General features: G+C 37.1%; 1 long non-coding RNA gene across 1 annotated transcript; it reads left to right on the top strand.

Annotated features, from left to right (window-relative positions):
• Positions 1-3,748: 3,748 nt before the first annotated feature.
• Positions 3,749-6,646, top strand: LOC306769428. Its single transcript, XR_013771681.1, has 3 exons — positions 3,749-3,843; positions 4,734-5,000; positions 5,682-6,646. It is a non-coding gene; the product is annotated as an uncharacterized lncRNA (long non-coding RNA).
• The last annotated feature ends 269 nt before the right edge of the window (positions 6,647-6,915 follow it).

The raw sequence follows: 6,915 nt of genomic DNA, 5'->3' as shown, positions 1-6,915 counted from the left end.
GTCGTCTCGGCCGTCCTCCAGAGCCGGGCCTGCCTTCGTCGTCTCGGCCTCCCGGCCGTCCTCCAGAGCCGGGCCTGCCTTCGTCGTCTCGGCCTCCCGGCCGTCCTCCAGCGCCTGGCCTGCCTTCGTCGTCTCGGCCTCCCGGCCGCCCTCCAGAGCTAGGCCCTTTGGACTCTTTCCCCGGCCCTGTGCCCCTGGACTTTGTTTTTTCCCCTGGTCCCTCCTCCGGGCCCCCTCCTCCCGCCCGTCTCGGGACTCTGGACGTTTTTGGGGCCATCCGGTGGCTGGCACTTGAGGGGGGGGTACTGTTATGATGTGGTACTGTTATGGTGTGGTGGTTTGCTTTTTCCTTGGTGCTGGGTTCCTGTTTTATTTTGGTAGTATTTCCTGTTTGGTTCCCTTGTTTGTTTGTTTAGCTTTATTGATTTCCTGGTCATTGAGTTCACCTGCGTTCACTTAGTTAATTTGCTTCACCTGTTTCTTGTTTGGTTTTTCTGTGTATTTATACCCCTCGGTTTCAGTTGTGTTGGTTGGTTCATTGTCATTCTGTTAATTGTCACTTTGTTGCTCTGCCCTGCGAATAAACCTGAGTTCTGTAGACTGGCGCCCCGACTCCTGCATTTGGGTCCACCTCCCTCCAGCCACTGTAACATATTCTCTGTTTAATAGTGAAAAGGACAGTTACACATTAGATTGATGCTATTTTACTTTTAATCTGATTTTGGTTTTAACTTCCATTTTGAACCCTGTTTCTTGACTTAATCATTTGTTTGATCAAAAAGCATCCATGTTTGACACAATCCATATGTTTAACTATTATATTATTGTTAGAAATTAGATGTTTAATAATGTAAATAACTGTCATTTTCTGATAAAATGAATTTTTAATTTAAAGTGTTATTAGAGAGGTAAATACAATTTGTCAACAAAAAAATGCAGCAGTAAAAAAACTTTCACTGACAACTTGGTAGAAAAGGACACAAGTGCAATTAATTCCATTCTAAATATAATGAATTGAAATATTTTATGCTGTCAGCATCTACTTCTGGAGTTACATGGAAAGGTTTTCCAATAAGCTTGAGATGAAGATGCCATAACATGATGTCGGTGTTCCTAAAACCTGTGTATGTTGTTGTGATGGTTTGGACTGTTTGGTTTTTTTTTTTTAGTTCTGGTTTCTTATTTTATTTTGTTGTAGTTTTTCTTATTTAGTTCTCTTGCGTCTTCTTTCCTGTTTTGCATTGTTTATTCACCTGGTTTCAGTTTGTTGATCCTACTGAATCCTGTAGCCTACGGCTTATTTACATTTGGCACATCAGACATGTCTTCAACAGTTTCTTTGAAAAACATACAGTCAAGCCCGGACATGTAACAGATCATCACCATGAGCATGGCAACCTCTGGCATGCGACTGCAGTCCAGGTCGCTCAAAAAGTTTGATAGTTGTCATATTGCTCACTGTTATCTCAAGCCACATCTACCAGTTCATTACTAACAACATGACCTTCCCCTTTGAATGGGACACTATCTGTATTTTTGTGATGTGACATTCACAATTTGTTAGCATGACCACAAGAATTTGGGATTTTCCTTGATGACTGATCTGTCCAATCACAGTCTAACAGCCAGGTCATTTTGCTGCCAACACAAGTAACACAATCTGAAGGGGCTAAGCTAAAACTTTAAGCAACTGCAATTTTTAAGATCCACCAAAGATAAATACACATTCAGGGTGAATATATACTATATCGTCTCCTCACATCCACATTAGCAGTGGATCTTCAAGATTTATCTCTCAAGGCGAATGGATTAGCATTGTGATTCACAAAATACCATACTAGTGGACAAACATTTATACTTTAATTAACTGCTGAGACTCAGTTGATTTACTGATAATGATAATAAAATAAATACTTCTATTTATATTTGAGTCTGTCTCATGGCAGTGCATTTGAATTTCGTTGCATATATAAGAGCACAAGCAGACAGCTGAACAAACAGAACGGACTTATTGGAGCAGCGCTGTCTTTCAATCGCACGCACTGGTGTTGACTGCTCCTGATTGGTTGTTACCATTTTAATTAAGGGGACAGTTCAAAAAGGTTGCTGGGGTAATTATGATAAAATTAAACACTATTTTAAAATGGCACTTTTTACACGCAGCTATTCACCACAGAATGTGTTGTTCTTCTATTATACCGTGGTTTAGACATAAAAAACAGGGGCTTTAAACATCTTTATGCACAAAACAGAGTGTTTTATGTTGTTTTAATGCAGGATTGGTGAAATATGTTACAATAATGCATATTGTTTGGAGTAATACGTCCCTGTGATCACTTCAGTACCACAGCCCTACATACAGCCAGGTTAGACTACTTGCATAGTAAACCATTAGATCAGGTGTCATTAAACTAATTTGTCCTGGGAAAACAACAGACACTGTTAACCCTTGAAAGAAAATTTGCTTTAAATATTTATTAGATGAAATGCATGATAGCATCAATTCATCAATTTTATGTTGAGTAATGGTTAACTGAGTGATTGTGAATATAGATCAATCAAGTACATGTCGTTTTTTTTTTTTTTCAAGACAAACTAAACACAGACATGTGTTTAGTTAGTCCAGAAGCATCTACAGGATCCTTTCAACATTAAAAAAAACAGCAGATTTACAGTTTCAGTATGGTAGATGTGTGTGATACTGAATAAATCATATTTTCTTTACATTTCTGTACTTGATAAAAAAAAAACAAAAAAAACAGTTCAATGGGTCAAATCTGAAATATACTCAGACATAAATGAAAAAGGCAAAAGTGTGGATAACTTTACAATAATAATGTTTGATGAGACAGGGAGATAACAGCAAAAAGAAGACTAAATTAGAGTGGTTTCTAGGAGACACATTTTGGTGTCTTGAGTTGTGAATGGTAACAGTTTCTCTCTATGACTTTGTGTTTAGCTCTTGTACCACCTGCAAGTTCTTTCATAAAAGGGCATAGGTGAGGGTGGTTGTGGGTGGGTGAAAGGGGATGTGTATGTGTGTTAGTGTTTTATCTATTTTTATCTATTTTGATGTAAATTGTTTTATAATGTAAAGCACTTTGTATTGTTTTTAAGCACGAAAAGTGCTATACAAATAAAGTTTGATTTGATTTGATTTGATTTGAAAAGAAGGTATCACATTAGGATACTAACTTTAGTCAATGTTTTTTGTAATCTGGTGCATTAATACATTAAATTAAGCTTTTAATGTATTTTATTTTACAATAAAAACATGAGGATTGTAAGTAGTGAACAATATCTTTCACTGATCCAGTTTATTCCACATCAAACAGAGTTGGACTGGTCTTAAGTGTAAAACTCCACGGCTGAAAACGGTTTCCACTCCAGCTCTGAATGGCACCCTGTAAAAGTTAGTGGATACCAGTTGGCAGGAATTCAATTCCAATTTACTTTTCCTGACATGAATGCACCCTAATGTCTCAAAGAAATTGTCTCATTTCACCTGTGCAGCCGCTGCTCTAGTATTAGCTAAAGCAAGATTTTTTCAGCATGAAATCATAAGCAAATATCTTTGTACACTTTTAAGACTCTTCACCCTTCAAACTGCTTGTTTGATGAAAGTAAAACTATTTATACCACGTTGTTATGCATAGCTCTGTAAAACCTGTTGAAACTGAAGACAAAGGTCACCCTGTCAATGTGAGCTGTGGGAAACACTGACATCTGTTATTCATACCAGTGAGTGTGAGTGTGAAGGTATCATTGGACTCTGCTGAAGAAAGCCTCTTCCACAAATAGACGAGACTCCAACTGACAGGAAGCCGACTCCAAAAGCAAAAGGTAAAACCATTATTCTCTTTCTCGACTCCAATGGCTTTTCTTTCACTTCCTCTCCAGGCTGAGGAGGGTTATGGAGTATAATTTCATAAGATTGACAACCAATGAAATTTTGAGAGCAGATTAAAAAGTGCATTCAAACTGCCAGGATACCCTCCAGATGACACCGATTTATTTCCTGTCAGTGTTACTAAAAGGGGAGCCACCAGATGGCACAGATAAGTTCTTATTTCACTCAGACACAAGGTTGCCATTTAATATCAGCTGATGTCAGTGGAGAGCTGCTCTATCTGACAGATAAAACAGGTGGCTTCAAGTTCTGGCAAGAAAAAATGATCATCAGCATGGAAGAATCGTTAATATGTCAAATCAACTTTACTCGATAAAGTGTTCACAAAGGGACAGACGTTCAGATTGGAGAGTGAATTATTCACTCCTGTGGAAGATTCATTTTCTTTAATGAAACTGAACAGTTTTATTCACTTGTATGTTCAAAAGTAGGAACTTAGAGTAACCATCAAATTATCCAAACACAAACATCAATATAACTCTGGATATCAGTGGGGTGCAGCAACCTGTAATTAATTTAATTTGCGACAGTGTCCTTTAACGTATGTTTTCAGGAAGTGGCAGAAATTGAATTTAGAATATTACCTGGATACTTGGGATGATGAAAAACATGCAACCGCAAAGGCTGGGAGCAAGCGCAAAATGATTCATTGATAAAGCCACCAAAGAGAAAAACAGCAATATGGAAGTGGATCCTGGATGATGCTGCACTGCTGTAAACAATGAATGTATTGTAGAGCCTGAGAAGGCTTGTGAGTGTCCGAACATGGCAAGACTCCTTTTACTGTCTGTGGGTATAAACATAACTCCCTCTTTATTTCCAGATCCAAACCTCCTGTTTTGACACAATGTAGCCTTGAATTGGACTCCTTTAAAAACAAACAAGCATCATGGAAGGAGGTGAGAGTGGAAAAGGGGATGAAGAGTGCCAGGACACGCGAACAACTCAGCCCAAGAAACAGCAAAACTCAGAAAGCAAAAGTTCAGAGAAAGGCTGTCACAAGTGCTGCTCGACGTGCTTGGAACAGTGCTGCTGTGAAGTGTGCAGTTGCACATGCTTTGTTGGTATTTGTGAAGCCATTATTTAATCTGTAAGTCCAAACCACAGAAATACTAAGACACTATGGTGCTTTATTAGGTGTATTAACATGATTGTGACAATTGTCTGCTTAGATGGTTAAAAAAAATCATTTCCTTCTTCCTTCAAAACCTTTTTAAAATACAAATAAACTGAATAATATAGACATTAAAAGTGTGACTCTTTAAATTGAGTTAACTACACAATTAAAATCAAACTTAAGTGGAATTATAATGTGAAATACTAGAATATTCACTCTTCTTGCAGAAGAGCAGCTGAGAATGCCTGTTTATGCTGAATGATTGATGTGCAATTGCATAACCATTTGGAGAAGAAGCACAACTGTATGACTTGATTTAGGAAGGTACAACATTGGGATTTGAACCCACAAACATCTGAATAAGAGCCAATTCATTTTACCACTACACCAGCACAGCTCTCAACTGCACTCTGGCAGAAGCTTTACAATCATCAGATAGTTGCACTTCGCCTCCAAATGGTTATGCAATTGCATTTCAATCGTTCAGCATAATAGGGCATTCACAGTTGCTGTTCTGCAAGAAGAGCAAATTTTCTAGTAATAATAATTTTAAAGAACAGGATCTCAATACTGTCACTTATTCCCCTAAGATAGAAAGAACAGGATATCAATACTGTGAATGCCATAATCTTTTTTTCTGTTTTGTAATTGCAGAACCGACCCACGGCTAAGGGAATATCGAGCATCCTGCACCTTCCTGACTGACTCTCATACTGTTTGATTTCCTTCTAATCTGAGATGTTTTTTTTTTTTAATTTCATGACCAAAGCTCAATTCAAATTGCATAATATTAAACTAATATTCTCTGTTTAATAGTGAAAAGGACAGTTACACATTAGATTGATGCTATTTTAAAGTTACTTTTAATTTGATTTTAGTTTTAACTTCCATTTTGAACCCTGTTTCTTGACTTAATCATGTGTTTGATCAAAAAGCCTTCATGTTTGACACAATCCATATGTTTGACTGTTATATTATTGTTACAAATTAGATGTTAAATAATGTAAATAACTAACATTTTCTGATCACATAAATCTTTAGTTTAAAGTGTCATTAGACAGGTAAAGACAATTTAACACCAAAAATGCAGATGTTAAAAACTTTCACTGACAACTTGGTAAAAAAGGACAAGTGCAATTTATTCCATTCTAAATGTAACAAATTGAAATATTCTATGCTGTCCAGCATCTATTTCTGGAGTTACATGGAAAGGTTTACCAACAAACTTGAGATGAAGATGCCATAACATGATGTCGGTGTTCCTAAAACCTGTCTGTATTGTTGTCATTGGTTTGGACTATTTGTGCTATCTTTTTAGTTCCTGTTTCCTGTTTTTTTTTTTTTGTTTTTTCTTGTTAAGCTCTCTCATGTCCTGTTTCCTGTTTTCCCTACCGTTTATTAGTTCACTAGCTTTCAATTAGTCTATTCAATACACCAGTGTTTTGTTCTATTTGTCTGTGTTTATATCTCTTGGTTTCTGTTCTCTGTGCTGGTTCATAGCAAGTAGTCACCTGTTATGTCTCCATCCTGTCTCCTGTTCAGTTTAGTTTGATTATAAACCTTGTTTCTGCATCTTATCTGCCTCTCTGTCCTACAGTTGAGTCCCCACACCTCCATGAATGAACACAGAATGTAAATTAAAGTTTGTTCATTTTATCTTTACAAAAAATCTTTACATACTTGATCTATTTGATTTATCTGTATTTCTTGAGTGTAGTGGAATTTATTTTAATCAATAAGAATCTCAGTTGGATCGATGAACATATACTGTTTGGGTGATAACCAGGAAGATAGTTCTTTAGGATTTCACAGTAAACAAGATGGTCAGGATACAGGAAGGGAGGCTGAAGCGTGTTTCTTCATTAAACTGTCTTAGTTCCTTTATTGT

Source organism: Telmatherina bonti (genome assembly GCF_933228915.1).
Source record: "Telmatherina bonti genome assembly, chromosome: 18".
NCBI classification, from domain to species: Eukaryota; Metazoa; Chordata; class Actinopteri; order Atheriniformes; family Telmatherinidae; genus Telmatherina; species Telmatherina bonti.
Note: the sequence above shows the minus strand (reverse complement) of the source record. Positions and strands in the feature narration are given on the sequence as shown.